The 17,188-nt window shown below is 40.2% G+C and overlaps 2 long non-coding RNA genes across 2 annotated transcripts; both read right to left on the bottom strand.

Annotated features, from left to right (window-relative positions):
• Positions 1 to 323: 323 nt before the first annotated feature.
• LOC134670528 (uncharacterized) lies at positions 324 to 1,206 on the bottom strand. The gene is made up of 2 exons (XR_010099079.1): positions 743 to 1,206; positions 324 to 687 (listed from the first exon to the last, which is right to left on the bottom strand). It is a non-coding gene; the product is annotated as an uncharacterized LOC134670528 (long non-coding RNA).
• An 11,634-nt stretch (positions 1,207 to 12,840) lies between these two features.
• On the bottom strand, positions 12,841 to 14,233 carry LOC134670720 (uncharacterized). The gene is made up of 2 exons (XR_010099117.1): positions 14,070 to 14,233; positions 12,841 to 13,651 (listed from the first exon to the last, which is right to left on the bottom strand). It is a non-coding gene; the product is annotated as an uncharacterized LOC134670720 (long non-coding RNA).
• Between the last annotated feature and the right edge of the window lie 2,955 nt (positions 14,234 to 17,188).

Genomic DNA, 17,188 nt, shown 5'->3' with positions numbered 1-17,188 from the left:
TTCCTGAATGCTTACTAGAGATAAGGATGACAAAGTTGTGCAAGCGTGGCTTATCCCCACTCCTTTTTTGTTTTTCGTAGTGATAAGCCCTGGGATATTCCCAGGTAGCAGTCGACCGTGCGACAAAGTCGAGATAAAAAGAGCGAGATAGAGCAAGTGGATGTTATGTTGTCTCATTCTCCTGACCTTTTGAGAACGCGGACTCAAAACCAATAAGGTTCCAAGAGGAACTACGGCAGCGTGTGTTCCAGGCAGCACGAAACACCGAAATTAATTTAAGGAAATTAACTAGAAATTTTACAAAACGGTGCCAAGCGTGCATACGAGCCCGGGGAAAACAATTCGAGCATCTACTGTAACATTTTTAATAAATCAAATAAACTTCAACCTGAATTTTATTTTCTTTGAACCTTTATCAACTCAATGATACCCCTAAAAAGGGAGATAAGCATTTTCCATCTCTTTCTTTTAGGCATTCGGCAAATAGGTACTAAATGGGCGATTTTTTATTTCTGTATCCAGAATGAGATATCTTAACATTAAATCGTTATTTTTACTAAGTAGCAACGGATTGCAGATTTCCTAGTTTTAACCTAATTTTTATGAGGCATTCGAAAGATGATCATAATTCTTATTTTATTACGGAAAGGTACATGTATGATACCATTTTTGAATCTGCATAACATGCTTAATAGCTTGACGTTATTTGCTCATTACTTTTCTAGTATTTTTTTTTCACGACAGGTGGTCAAAGTCGAAATTAATGTTTCGCTGTGAATTTAATTCAAGATTAAACCGGTATTTTTTTGCATTTTACAATGTTTATCGATAAAATACCTCTTCTGTTATCTTAATCAACTATTCATGATGCCGTACACATAAAAAAAAACTAACTTCGAGACCTTTCCGAGTGCACACTGGCACTAACAATGTTAAAAACGGTCAAAATTCATGAAAAACCTTAATTTGGCAATAACTTGAAAACCGTGCCACTTTTACTGGGGTCATGTTAAGTTGGTTTGGGTCCTCTTGGCCTGGTCTACCTCCAGTGTCACTGTGTCGTGTCACTTATGGGACACCCTGTATTGTCTCCATCATTCCATAAAATTTCGTTTTACATGTTCCTTGTATTTTGCTTCATTGGAAAAAAGGTAAAAGACATCCCTCACAAAAAAAAACATTTTATGACGATGTTTTGAAAGATGCGTGCTTGAAAGTTATATTTTTAATCCAGCAAAAGTGTTGTTTATCGCCATCTTCTATTATATGACGGTCGCGTCGCTTTTTCGTATGATACACCGGCCCCGCTATTGACTCATCAATAATTTCAAAAACATTAGTATATTATTCAACTGTTCAAAACGTTTAATCCTGCACAATGACATGGGGAAAGACACTCCTTCAAGATTTAGTATGTCCTTATAGTGGGGATATATCCCCATTTTTATCTACTGGATATAGAGTAGAGCACTAACAACGGCCCACGCAAAGCATGCGTCATCGTGATTTTTAACATTAATACAGACCTGCCTCCCTTGCACCCACTTTAGTAGGGGCAGGTATGATGATCCTCGCAAGGGTTGATACTTGTTAATATTCACTTCTAGATGCAGCACTTTACTTATAGCCCACCCACTGTCATGTTCTTGAAAGGCTTCAGCCTTGACTCGGATTTCCTCCATAATCAATTGATATATTTCATTTACGTTGCTAACATCTAATGAAATCACTTTATTCTTAGTGTTGAAAGGTTTCACCTCCTCCACCTCCTGATCATTATCATTCACCTTGATCCATTTACTGTGTCGTTTGAAAAGTTCCAAATTCACCTTAACAGCACTTTTAACCCTAGAAATGTTCTCCTCTATGAGATTAACAACTCGTAGGCGTACACTCTCCATGAAATCTTCAGGAGTTATTCTTCCTTGGAAAACAGTCTATATGAGATGATCCGGCTCTTGAACGCTGATGTTATTGATTTCTGTGTCTTCATCATACATCTTACATTTTAGACTGTGTTTAGCGTTGCACTTTTCAGATGATTATGTAATGATTTTACCTGTATAGGGATCATCCATTAATTACGTCACACGAATTTCTAGGTTTTTTGACCCCTCCCCCCTCCTTGTCACACTTGGTCACATTTTGCAAATCCCTCCCCACCTGGTGTGACGTCACATTTTAGGCAATTTTGTTTTCAACGAAATCGGCAATACTAACTCGGTATTATTTTTTTAATAAAAAAATATTTTTGGTAAAAGAAATATTAATAATTTTATAACACAAAACCAATTAGGAACGAAAATTACCTACTTCCAAAACCTCGTTATTTAAATGTACAGCGAATAAAAAAATATAAATTAATTTTCGGATACTGATGAATAGTGATGAAGTTAAAGTGACGTCACAATGTTTGTGACTCCCCCCTCCCCCATGTCACAACATGTCACATTTTCTTGACCCCCTCCCTCTCCCTAAACGTGTGATATAATTAATGGATGACCCCATATCACATGTATCACATTTTCGCGTTTTTGAGGGTGATGAGTCATCTTTAGCTCGTAATGGCAGCTCTTCATCGCTAACTCGACTGCGTTTCTCCCCCAACCGTTGATATGATTTTTCACATTTGGTAGATGCCTACCATGGTCTTAGCACGTTTAAAACTCGCTGACTTATTCGGCTTTAAATAGTTCTTGCAAGAAACCACATGTCTAAGCATGTTAACTTTCTGAGTAAAGTTTCGACTACATTTTCAATTTTTTTAAGACTCGCCGGCCAGGTGCGCCATCAAGGTCTCACAGGTGCAGGCCACTTGCGCATTGTGGGATGCCGCGTGATGCGGGGCGCCCCCCCCCCCCGGTCATTGCAACATCAAAACGTCAAAGTGCCGTGAATTTCCCGGCGCTTACACGTTTAGGTCACGAGATTCACACCCCGCTTCTGTAACGACGTAAGCGACATCAATTTCACGTCACTTACGACGTTTCAGTCGACTGAGAGTGACTCAATATTGCGTCATCGGGGTTTTTCCGTAAATTAAGTATTCTCTGGAAGTTTCTATTGTAAAATAAAAGAAGATGGGTTAGTTTAGTTATTTTTTATATTCATAAAAAATTTACCGATTCAATGGAAAATATAGGTACCTATTACACAAAATATTGGCGGCATAACACTTGATTTCAGAGTCGACAATATCGTTGACATTGCACAAACTACATACAATATTGCGTGCCTGTTGAATATTGACGGGGTGATATATCTTGAAAAGTTTCTTGAAAAAGTTGAGACGGTTCCCGTAGGTACGAGTAGACTTTGTTTTGTTCAAGTATCCGATACGTGCGTTAATACACTCCACAACATGTTTGATATGACTCCATTCCATGTGGTTTATCACCAAGGGGTGTGAGTTTGTCACAGGTTCGTGGTCATCGTCACAGGTGAGTAAAAGTAACGGCACTGGAGAGATACACATCTGAAGACGATCGCACTGTATCTGTTCTGGTGAAACACTCATTGGGTTATGAAAGAAGTTTCCAATGACTTCAACTTTTTCCGCAAAAATTGCATTCCATTCTTCACTGGTGAGTTCATATCGCCCATTAAAATTGACACAGGCATCTAGTCTGATTGTGATTAGCCTCAATAAACTGCAACTTCAAGTATACATGGATATTTTCAATCAGAGCACTTGCACCAGCAGGACAGCGTTTGAGATTGTAGACACTTGCTCAGCTCACAGCGACCGGCATCGGCACCATCACCGCTAACGGAACAATCAATCGACGGTGTGTAAGAAGGTCAAAAAATATTTGAATAGTTAATTTTTTTTAAAAGGCTCCAAGACTCGTTTACAAGTGAGGACGGTCAATGGTCTGCTGAATATTTTTAAGAGTGGTACTGGTGAGAGCTTTGTACTCAAACAGTGAATCGTTGATGATGAGACAGTATGCCATGGTGTTAGCCGGCACATTCTCTTTAAACTCCATTTGCAATTTAATATCAATAGCATCAGCTCCCGAGTTGAAGCTGTCACACTGTCTTGACGTGTCGATGACAATTAATGGAGACTGTGGACATTGATGAAGGTGATGGTAATAGTAGTATTGATGATCTACAAAATAAATACATTAAACATCTTGTTAAAACACCAAAAATATCATCTCGAGGATGATAAAATGGATATTGGTAATAGTCTAGTTAAGGTGGGTCCACACGGTGCTGACTTGCGCTGCGCAGACTGTTGCACGGACAAAAGTATGTGCGACTCACATCGTCCACACGATACAGACATGTTAGTTGTTCTTTGAACCTCGTGGTGTGCGGACGTTTGCAATGGCAGATATCAATCGACGGCGTCGTTTACTACAATTAGCAGCTCTTGCCGTTTTACTAGGAAAAACACGTACCAAGCGCAGTAAATGGACGAAAAAATGGTTATTAAAGACACAAAGGTACTTCCATACAACTTTACTGAAGGAATTAGCAACTAGCGAAGAAAATGATTTTAGAAATTACTTGAGAATGGATTTGGACACTTATAACGTGTTCACGCCAAATCAACGAGAATCCATGGCTCGTTGTAATTAAAAGGTATAAGTAAAGTCAGTCAATTCATTCGTTCATTCATTCGTTGCAATGGACATTCATACACCCCGTTGCATCGCTCTCTTCTATTCGATTCCTCGTCGCGAGCGGACGCGTGCCCGGGGCGCGGGTCGGAGCTGACCGTCAGCTCCACCATTTTGTCCTCAGTATAATTGTCTTACATTATGCCGCGGCGGCCCTTAGTTAACAAGTCAGTAGTTTACGTATTAAAATAAGATGTATCGCTAGAGTTAAGTTCAGTTAATATAATAGTTCAGTAAATTCAGTGCCTTTCAATAACGACGTCACGTGGTCCTAACCCTGAACGGGTTCTATCCTCATCACAGCCGCTAGGGCAGCGACTGTACGTCCCGCAGCTGGCAGGAGAGCTGGAGTCGTCAGCGAAGCGCAGCGACGGCACACTCGACGGCCGGTAGCTGGTCGTCGCAGCCACGTGTCTCCAGGTCAAGAGTATACGGAAGGCTAAGTACTAGATCATAGGAAAGATAGCTGGGGCAGCTCCTATAGTACATGTGTACTGGCGCGCCAGGGAAGCGCCAGGAACCCATGTTGGTGGCCCATGTTTAGAGTAAGAGAGACGAGAGAGAGAGAGTAGCTGACGCAGCTGCCCGCCTTTGTCGTCATCATTTATGGTGGCTCATCCGGGGATCTAGGATTGCCCGCCTTTGTGCCAATCTTTTAGGCGGAACCCATGAGGGGAACGGCCTTTGTCCGCATCATTTTGGTTGCCCATGAGGGGACCGACCTTTTGTACGCATCATTTTGGTTGCCCATGAGGGGACCGGCTTTGTCCGCATCATAACGAATTTTTATCCCTTCTTACTCCATTATTGATAAAACAAAAAGATTTTGCGATACCTTGCAACAGGACGCTCATATGAGGATTTAAAATTCACAACTTTGATTTCCAAACAAGCATTGAGCTTAATTATACCAGAAACCTGCGAAGCTATAATTTAAGTGTTCAAAAAGGATTATTTAAACGTACCTACTAAAATAAAAATACATTTCATACTCATTCTTTTTGTTCAGAAATCAACAGTTAGTAAGTAGAGGCATGTAGAGGTACAAATGCAGATGTAATAAAACATTATTTATGGTTGATAGTTTCGGAAATAACAACTTGCTTTGGTTGATTGGTTGACTGGTTGAGATTGAGATTGAGTGTTTATAACTTGAGTATGTAAAATAGATTGCGACTCTTCAATTAATCTTCCTGAAGTAGGAGGCTGCAATTGAATTGTCCAACACAGTCATTCCTGTGTTCACAATAGATTGCCACTCTTCATACTGTGTAACTGGTGACTGAAGCTCAAAATTTTCTGTTGAATAGTGTCCGGGTATGAACTGAGTACTGAGTAGTTACCAAGTTCGACCTATTTTCTACTTGTAAGCGGCTTTTCCGTGTTAAAGTGTTAAGCTGAGCTTCAAAAAATACTTCATTGATTATTTTTTCTGCTATTATCGGACCAAGACTTGGCCATATAATCAAATCGATCAAGTTGCTGCACCGGTAAATGTAGTTGGTTGCTGATTTTATTTAGGATGCCGTCGGTCATATCACCGTCACTGGCCTTGACCGCGAGTTGCTCCTGGAAACGCTGAGTTTGCATTTTGACATACAGTACGTAATAAATAATATACTATTTTACAACGGACCTGCTAAGTACATAATAAATGACTATCGCGCATACTTCAACGACGTGTACCCTGCTTTCGCACCAGTCAGTCGGTCGCGACCAACCGAGCAACAGTTGAATGCGGTTAATTAGACATGTGTAAGTAATGCTCGTAATATCACAAATGAGATATCTCTCGAACACGTAATATGCCATTACTCGTCACTCCGAGAAATCAACCATTACTTCAAACATTACGTATCACGCGAGCCGAGCGCCGAGCGCGCGACCACGCGAACGCCAACGACCGGCCGAAGCGCGCGAAATGGATTCAATTCCACTTAGGTTGACGCGCCGATATGAATGGTCAGTTAAAGTCTACTCACAGAGCGCGTAATGTGTAATGCCGCTTGTGATAGTGTCATGTTTGTTCGCCATGCCATGATTGCTTTGTTATCTCACTCGCACTCGATCACAGCGCTCGGTCGCTCTCGCTCTGCGATGCTTTCGGCTATCTTCGGAATAATTCGGATCGGTCCGCTCGGCCGATCGCCGCTGTGCGTTTAAGTAGTCGCAAATTTCACTAATATTCTTACGAATAAGATTTTCTGCATCTGCAATAGATTTAAAACTAATGCGTCCGCGTAGAGTTTAAAATGTTTTCTTATAAGAAGAGAAGGACGCGGCTAAATCGAGTAATTAATTTGAGATTTTGAAGTTGACGAAAACAAAACCGTTTTTTATTATTGTTGTGAAATGTTTGGTTGACTTTCGCGGTTCGCGGCGCTAAGTACGACTTATTACTTGTTTATCCCGTAATTTAATTGTGGATTAGTGCATATGAGTGTAGAAATTTGATTTGTGTATATACTGTATATAGGCTGTTTATTTATTTATTTATTATATCCGAGACGCCATAGAATCACTAGAGTGCCGTGGATGCGCTGCGTAATTGAGGAGATAACTGTAATGTGGCCATCTCGCGCGCGCCCGCGCGCTGTTTCACGTTCGGGTCATGTTTCGAGTGATGAGTGATGTGATATCTCAGTGTACCATTACGTGTTCGGAAAAGTGATGTGATATAGCATCACTTTTCGAAGCACTGTTTCGCGCATGTCTACGGTTAATGAATATAATGATGATTTGAAGCGGTCGCGCAGAAGAAAGCGCGAATCGTATACCATCCCCGGCTCAAGATCGAGGCCCCACATCTTCTTTGATACGGAATCCCCTTATGTAACGTCAATCAACCATCTACTCTCCACCCCCCGCTTACGATATGAATTCAATATGATACAATCTGATCACTACAACAACAGCGTGTCGTACTTCCGGGACTTGAAATTCTATACTGACCAGTCGTCCATTGATTTTACCAATGCTCAATCCCATTCCGGGTTTAAGGTTGTACCCGGCATCACACTTATCGAAATATTGAAAGGCGTGGATCCCTTTGATATGTATATCCCACGCCTCAACCTGATGCGCGAACTGCTAGATGGCTATTCCCCCTCTGATGACCTATCGGCTCTTCTTGGCGTCGCGCGCAGCGTACACGCACAACTGGAATATTCCCCACTGGTTGATCTCTACGCTTTATTTTATCTAAAATCGTTCCCGACCGATGTAAATGGGTACTATAAGATTACCAACAAGACGGTTGAGCCACACACCTTCTCTATCATCACTACGTACCTCTACAGAAATAAATATGCCCGCATCCCCATCCTAGTGGTGTTTCAAACCCAAGCTGTGGCAGACACTTTTTCCGGCATGTTAGTGGTCACGAGCCGTGACACAGCAAAGGTTGATTCCTGGCAACACTACTCTCCAATAGTCGTCACCACTCAGCTCTACCTCATCCCGAGTGCTGCCTACAGCATATTCTCTCGAATATTTTCTTAAATAGTTCATTTTTATAATAAAATAAAGCAAACTGTGAATGAATTAACCAAAGTTGTCGTAAGTTGACCCAAACAAGTCTGAACATACGTCCACACAGTGCAGTAGTCTGCGCAAACACGCATGTCTGGGCCGACTTTTTGATGCCAGATACAATGCACAGATGTCGTTACAGACTTGAGACTTCACGTCCACACGTCCCATTTGCACCAACTTAAGTCTGTACAGACACGCTGCGCAGACTAAAGTCTGTGCTGTGTAGACCCACCTTTACTCATTGTTAGCCATGGCTACTCCGCAGCGGGAACGCGAAATAATCGCTGAAGTATTAGAAATATACCGAAACCTATCCTGTTTATGGTATCTCTCATCCCATTAAATATGATAAAATTGTAAAAAAAATGCCTGGGAGATACAAATTACTAAATATAAAAAAAATGAACCCGACGCGAACGAAGCAACGGTGAAAAGGAAGATAGAAAACTTAAAAAGTTCTTACCAGAGAGAAGTAAGAAAGGTAAGTTATATCTCATTTATAAACAGTCGATTTTGTTTTATGTGTTCCAATATTTCGTTTGTAAGTGTCTTTTTTTAGTAGCGAATGTTCTTTAAGCAAGCCAATAGCAAAAAATATTTTTATACATGAATAATTAGCATAAAATTTCCCACAAAAAAGGTTATTCAATATTTAAAAAAATTGCAGATTATAAAAGAGGAAGGAAAATAAATCAATAAATAGATTAACCAAAGAGAAGTAAAATAAAAATAATAATAATAAAGAAGAAAATGTTATAAAGAAGGTGGGAAAACGTACTTGGGACAGAAGAAATGCTCGTTTTTACTGCCAGAAATTACGAGTAGTAACAAACTTCTCGAGACATCTTTCAAGACGACACAATAAGGAAATCGAAGTTATTGAGGATAAATCAATCCAAGATGAAGATCCAAAAATAAGGCAAAAAAACGACAAGCAATTACGAATAAATTAAGAAACAAGGGAAACTTCTGCACAACTGCCAAGTGAGCTTTGGTAGAGACTGAGAATCAACCCTATTGCCAAGTAAACGCAACAAACTAGCGCCTTCGACTCCTACTTACGCAACTTGCAACAATGGTTAGGGAACGTTTAGATCGACGTTTTTCAGACAATTGAAAAATTGCGACACCAGTAATGATGAAATGAAGCTACCATCTATAAAAAAGCATTATACAATCATAGCATCAAATGCATCGGCTGAGCTGAGAAATAATATTTACCGCATCGATGTAAAAAAAATCAAGAGATATAGAACACTGGCTCGCAAGCGAAGAGAGGTGACCGTTAAACAGACATTGTTAAAAGACAGCTACACGCAATTGATGCGAGACACTGCAGGTGTTGAATTTTCAGAGTGGATAAAAAACCTATTTCCGAGACTCTAAGAGCGGTAAACGATGGTAAAACATTAATTAAAACTACGGTGAGCGAAGTAAACCCTACTGTTGATGCCGATGATAATCTTAAACTAGAGGATGTTACTATTAAAGGGGGCGGTAAAGATCGTTTAACGGAGGATTGTTAAATATACACAAATACGCTGGAAGAAATGATAAGTTGGGCAGCAATCGAATTAAATAAATTAAACAAGTGACAATTAACTTTATGCACAAACGAAATTTCATCCCACTTAACAAGAAAAAGTCGTATAACTAAAAGACGAATCCAGACGTCCAGATCCATATTCTTCATTTGCTTGCCCTTATTTGACCCTTTCATTTGGGGTCGGCGCAGCATGTGTTTTTCTTCCATACCTCTCTCTCGCCCGTCATCTCATCATTCACTTGCGTTCGCTTCATATCATCTCTCACACAGTCCATCCACCCTTTTCTCGGTCTTCCTCTCCCATTCCCCTCCACATTCATTCGTAATACTTTTTTCGTCACATGACTTTCATCCCTCCGCATCACATGCCCGTACCACGCTAGGCGATTCGCTCTTACTTTTTCTACTATGGGTGCAACTTTCAGGTTTCCTCTTATATACTCATTCCTTATCCTATCCATTCTTGTCACACCACACATCCATCCATCTTAACATTCTCATCTCTGCTACATGCAACCTCTTTTCATACGTCACCTTTAGGGCCCAACACTCTGATCCATACATGACGACAGGTCTTATGGTTTTATAAATTTTACCCTTCAAAGAAGAGGCATTCGGGCGTCGCAAATGGTTCCCGTGACCTGTCGCCATTTCATCCATCCTGTGCTAATCCAGTTTTCCACATCACGGTCAATATCGCCATCGTACTGTACCAGCGAACCGAGGTACTTGAAGTCGGAGCAGACCGGCAACGTAACGCCATCGAGTTCCATGGCAGCGAAACTGGAGAGACCGCCGAAATCGCAGAATATATGCTCAGTTTTAGAGCTGCTGATCTTCAGGCCAACATTCTCCAGCTTATGCCGCCATTTCTCAAGTCTGCTCTGTACCTCGAGTTCGTCTTCACCCACAAGCACAATGTCATCAGCGAAAAGCATACACCAGGGTGCCTCCTCCTGTATGTCCGACGACAGAGCGTACATAACAAGCAGGAAGAGGTAAGGACTTAAGGCCGATCCCTGGTGCAAGCCTACCGTGACACTGAACTTGTCGGTGGTGCCAGCAGCTGACCGGACGCGTGTACAACATCGGTTGTACATTGACCGAATAAGCTCCACATACTTCCCAGGCACGCTTTTCTCTTTCAAAGCCCACCACAAAACCTCTCGGGGTACTCGATCGTATGCCTTTTCAAGGTCCACAAACACCATATGCAAGTTCTTTTTTGCACGTCTGTATTTTTCGCACAGTTGGCGTCCATATTGTAGCTCCATAATTTTAAAATGCCAGGTAAAATTTACATACCCGTCAGCTAATTACATATGCGAATCTATAGTTTTATGTAGTACCTAATCGACCGTGAGCGTACATATTTAAGCGGGTTCGCAATGTTAAAGAGCGCCATACGCTTTAACGCGTAACAAAGCGAGTTATCCGTGTAAAGAAAAAAACAACAATAGCTCAACGTGCAGATACCTCGCGTCTATCGACATCTCCCGAGGGACATAATTTATAAAAAAACATAAAAACATAATTTATTTAAAAAACACGTATTTCATGGTTACATTCATATAAAACAAAGACTTAAAAATAGTGATAGTTTACATGTGCCTAAACTAGGATTCCCTGTGTTTCAGGCGTGAAATATGGCAAAGATTGTTCAAGCAAATTAATTTTCACTTACAAAAAACACATTATAATTTAGCAACTTAATACTATATATTTATTTATCGTGATATTTATCCTGTTGTAAATCCAGTCATATAGCTTATTGCTTGAGATCAGCCCCTCCACCACCACCACCACCACCGAGCCCTAAAGTGCGACATCACCGTCCGGTTACAGGATGTGACCACGGAAGAGTGACATTCAGGAGACCTTCAATCCATTCGTTATCGCCACCACCGTCATTCTCACCACCACCGCCGCCACCACCGACCTCAGCAGCGGCTCCATCCCTACTTTCTAAAATGTTAATAAGATCGGACCGATGGACTTTGGAGAGACCGCCATGTACATCGCACTATGTCACAGTGAAGGAGTTTGCGGCCGAGAAATATTTCGGTAAGAATCAAAATTGTAGAATCCCTCAGCAAAAACCCATACCATCTGCAACTATTACAAAAATAATAGATGAAAAACAGTTGGAAAACAAATTGCTTGCGATAATGCGCACCCCCACTATCTGCAAGCCCTTCGAGGACAATGAACGTGATGATGAAAAAAACGATGCGGTATACGCCATACTTTTGAATAGTGGCGAGTCCGAGGTCAGCATGAGATGAGACGTCACATTGGGAAACTTTTAAAAAGAATCATGCGAAGAAAAAAACAAACAAACTAAAATCATTTAAAATAGCTTACTTATACCCTGCACTCGGTACTGGGCTCAGCAGTCGTAACATTTTCCTTTTCTGAAGGCAACTTTTCCACATCTTGTACAACACTTGTATTAAGTCCGTGGACAAATCCATCAGAGACAAATTCATCAGCGTCTACAAATTAATGATGCAATTAATATCACAGAGTTACATTCAAACATACTAAGAGCAAAACTCCTAACTGTACATTTGTGAAGTTAGTTTTTTTCATGTGTACGGCATCACAAATAGTTAATTAAGATAACAGAATAGGTATTTTTTCGATAAACAATGTAAAATACAAAAAAGTACTGGTTTAATCTTAATTAAATTCACAGCGAATCATCAATTTCGACTTTGATCACCTGTCGTGAAAAAAAATTACTAGCAAAGTAATAAAAATGAGATAGCAATATCACTTGCTCCCTCTAACGCATAAATGCGTCCCTTGGAGTGGCCGGCGCTGGCCCATCGTGTTAGAGGAGCCATAAAAAAATTGACAAAACAAGAAAGAAAGAAAGTCATTTATTGTAAAAGCCTTCTACATACAGCGCCACTTCATTTACAAAAAAAAAGAGAGAAGAACTTACTCACTAAAACACTTAAAGCTAGATACAGGGTAATTTTTAAAGTAAATGTTTCACAGAAATAGACAAGTCCACCAGCAAAGTGAAAAATAAAAGAAAAAAGCGGCCAAGTGCGAGTCGGACTCGCCCATGAAGGGTTCCGTAACAGCAAGTAAGTAACATAATAAAATTGCGGTTTACGGTTTATGACGTATTAAAAAAAACCACTTACCAAATCTTGTTCAAACCAATTTTCGGTGGAAGTTTGCATGGTAATGTATGTCATATATATTTTTTAGTTTTATCATACTCTTATTTTAGAAGTTACAGGGGGGGGGGGGGGCACACATTTTACCACTTTGGAAGTGTCTCTCGCGCAAACTATTCAGTTTAGAAGAAAATGATATTAGAAACCTCAATATCATTTTTAAGAACTATCCTGTGGGGTATCTATTACCCCACACGTATGGCGTTGATGAAAAAAAAATTTTTCAGTTTCAGTTCTATGTATGGGGAACCCTAAAAATTTAGTGTTTTTTTTTTCTATATTAGTATGAAAATCTGAATGCGGTTCACAGAATACATCTACTTACCAAGTTTCAACAGTATAGTGCTTATAGTTTCGGAAAAAAGTGGCTGTGACATACGGACGGACAGACAGACAGACAGACAGACAGACATGACGAATCTATAAGGGTTCCGTTTTTTGCCATTTGGCTACGGAACCCTAAAAAGGAGTAAGATAATTACTAAAATAAAATTTGGCGCCGCTATAGTGGCTACAAAAGGACACCACTCAGCATATGCTCTTGGTATAAATACCACAGCGCTGGTATTCTGTGGAGCCCCAGGCCGGAAAGGTGTGGTGTAGTATATAATTAGTACGTAAGCATTGCATATAAAAACATGTATCTTGCCCAATTAGATCAGAATAAATCATAATCTTCATCGGAGCTGTTGTTTGATTAACGCCATCCGTACATGGCGACCCTGCCAGGATACTCCAAAAATATACTCCATACGAGCTTGTATTTGGCAGACAATGTAATATTCCGAGTAATCTTTGTAATTCATTGGATCCTATGGATAACTTTAATGACTATGCCTTTGAATTAAAATACAGATTACAAAAATGTCAATATGATGCAAAATGTAATTTAATTCACGGGAAATCAGTGCGAAAAGCACAATACGACCATTATATTAACCCTGTACGCTATAAAGCAAACGATCTGATTTTAATTAAAAATGAAGCGCTTAGTAATAAGTTTGACCCCCTGTATAAAGGGCCATTCGTAGTTGTAAGAGAATCTGACCCAAATGTAATAATAAAGGTCAAGGATAAAGAAGTGTCGGTTCATAAAAACCGTACAAAGTTGTATTCACCCTAGCATGTAACATAGGTAGTATGAATGTTGTTAAAAAAAAAAACATTGCAGTTTTCTTTTTTTTTCCTTTTTTGGTGAGGCGTGTGGTGTAGTATATAATTAGTACGTAAGCATTGCATATAAAAACATGTATCTTGCCCAATTAGATCAGAATAAATCATAATCTTCATCGGAGCTGTTGTTTGATTAACGCCATCCGTACAAAGGGATTATTGTCTTTCCCTATATTATAAATCACCATCAACATTCTATTTTATGCGTCGACAAGGAATTGTTCTAGCAGCTCCATCCACGATTAGATCATGTTTGGCAAAAACTCAGTGCTATCCTGGTTTAGCAAATGATACCTTCAAAAAAATTGAAAAGCGTTTTGAAAATGGTTACATCAAGGAAAAGTCTTGTGAAAAGTGTTGTTGCTTGGACGAAATGTCAATTATGTCTAACTTGGAATATTCCAAAAAGTACGACATTATTGAAGGGTTGGAGGATTTACGGGGAAACCGGCGGACTAATAAACCGAGGATTGTTTGACAAATGGCAATCCCCAGTCACTTATATTTTATCATAAAAGTTGAAATTGAAAACATTAATGTTCATTCTGTTCTGTGTTTACAAAAGCAGAAGAAGAAGAAGGATGCCACCCAAAACAACAAATATGTAAGTTGCACAAAACAACAATAATTTATTTGCAGAAAAAATATAGTTTCGTGCAGTTCGTTTGATCGTTTACTTAATATCTGACTGTTCTTTTCAGCCGTGCAAATGCCGTACAAATACGCATGCTCATTGAGTATATGGCGCAAAATGCAAGATTCGCGAACCGCGAGTACGATGGGCCTCTCGGAGCGCGGAGATACGACGCGCAATGCGAGGCCCTCGCACAGGCGCTAAGGGAGCACGGGTCGGATAAGGGTCTCCCCAAATATATCGACGCGCATTCGGCAAAAGCCGATAGGAAAAAGCTTTATGTCCGCGCAATAAGAGCGAAAAAGTCGTCGTTCGGCTCGGCTCGCATCGGCCGGCGCCGGCCGACGCGTCGTCGGCTTCTTCGCTCTTATTGCGTGGACATAAAGCTTTTTCCTATCGGCTTTTGCCGAATGCGCGTCGATATATTTGGGGAGACCCTTAGTCGGTGCAAGCGTGGAAAGTGAGATCCTAATTATAGCATTTTCCTTAACTATGTTGGTGTGGTGAAGTGACGTGACGCGAACCGCGAGTACGATGGGCCTCTCGGAGCGCGGAGATACGACGCGCAAGGCGAGGCCCTCGCACAGGCGCTAAGGGAGCACGGGTCGGATAAGGGTCTCCCCAAATATATCGACGCGCATTCGGCAAAAGCCGATAGGAAAAAGCTTTATGTCCGCGCAATAAGAGCGAAAAAGTCGTCGTTCGGCTCGGCTCGCATCGGCCGGCGCCGGCCGACGCGTCGTCGGCTTCTTCGCTCTTATTGCGTGGACATAAAGCTTTTTCCTATCGGCTTTTGCCGAATGCGCGTCGATATATTTGGGGAGACCCTTAGTCGGTGCAAGCGTGGAAAGTGAGATCCTAATTATATAGCATTTTCCTTATGTTGGTGTGGTGAAAATTTGTTACACTCGTAGATTCAAATTTTGATTAAGAGCCCATCAACGTGCACACTAGAGCAATAATCGTAATTATTTAAATTTAACGAAATATATTGAAAAAAGTGGGCCGCCACATACTGTATTGTGTATTTAAGTACCTTTTGAATACATCAAACTAGTTTTTATGGTGCTGGTTTCGTCGATCTAGGAACTCACCGAGTGTGTGGACTGTGGAATAGTGCTGAATACTCGAACAATGCCGAGTACACTTCCCATTCAACTTGTGGAGTTCAAGAAAGATGCGTTAAAGCTCTCTAAAGAAAAGTGGAAAAAATCTGGTTCTCGAGCCGAAATACATTCATGGCTTGGCTGTAATTGCCATTATCATTCAACGTAATACGTACCTACATATAGTACATATATTAGGTCCTTATAGGTGAACCAGGATCTATTGAGGGTGCGCCATGTTACGGAAATTTGTTGGTACTAATTTCTAGCAATGGCAACAATTTTAATAATAGACAACATCTACCCTCTATGATAGTTGTCAATATTGACAATGTAAACATTGCTTTGTCTAGTTTCGTGTGAATTATTATTAGACTGCAATAATCATGCCGAAAGTTTTAGATTTTACAGAGAAAAAAGTTGTAAATAGTGTATATACTTAGTTATTAATTGGAAAAAAAAACGTGCGGGAGAGGAATTTCTTCCATTAGAAAACGTAACGAAATTAGCATCTGAATTGACGGGTAAGTTTCAAACTTATGGACAAATGTCACTATAGTCAGGTCGTCACGATTTGGTTGATGTCTTGTAATAACTTGATTTGTGTATTAGGTGTATCGCATGCATCGGTATCACGGATTGCTTTTGTTCCAAACGCACTGTTGTCATATAATGACAAAGAAAAAAAAAGTGACTACCACGAGTTCTTGAATAAAGATAATTTTAAAAAGTGGGTCACAGAAAAACTTATTCCCAATCTCGACAAAATTCCTGTGTTGTCATGGACAACGCAAGATATCTTCCTTTTCAGGTCAATAAAGCACCTAACACTCAATGGAAGAAGGGAACAATTGTCAAATGGCTCGATGACAATAATATTAGTGATCCGCGAAGAGCAACTATAGCCACTTTGCTAGTTATTGTGAGGAAAAATAAGCCCGATTCGCACTTATTAAAGTTGTCGGAATAAAACAAAAATCATCTGCCAATTTCCATTGTCCCCACTATACAAATTGTTGCTATATAAAATTCAAAACGAGCGCCCTCTTGACAATACTCCCAAAGTTCTGGTTTACCTATACATATGAAATTGGCGTTTGGCGAACTGGCAACTTTGGTTCAAAATATGTGGCGTTCGGCTAGGAATTCCAAATTCAAATTTATTTCAAATTTAAGACCATGTATTTCTGTGTTCGAATTACGAAATTTATTTGTTATCGCGTCATTTGTTTTTCTTTCACATCGTTCTGTTCACAATATGGAGAACTTAAAATATCGCTATATTTACGAATATGAGTTTCACCTCGGCACTAGTGCTGCAGAAACGGCTCGTAGGATTAACAATGCGTATGGGGAAGCTACTGCAAAAG

This window comes from Cydia fagiglandana, chromosome 14 (genome assembly GCF_963556715.1).
Source record: "Cydia fagiglandana chromosome 14, ilCydFagi1.1, whole genome shotgun sequence".
Classification (NCBI taxonomy): Eukaryota; Metazoa; Arthropoda; class Insecta; order Lepidoptera; family Tortricidae; genus Cydia; species Cydia fagiglandana.
This window is presented reverse-complemented; position numbering and strand designations above follow the sequence as displayed.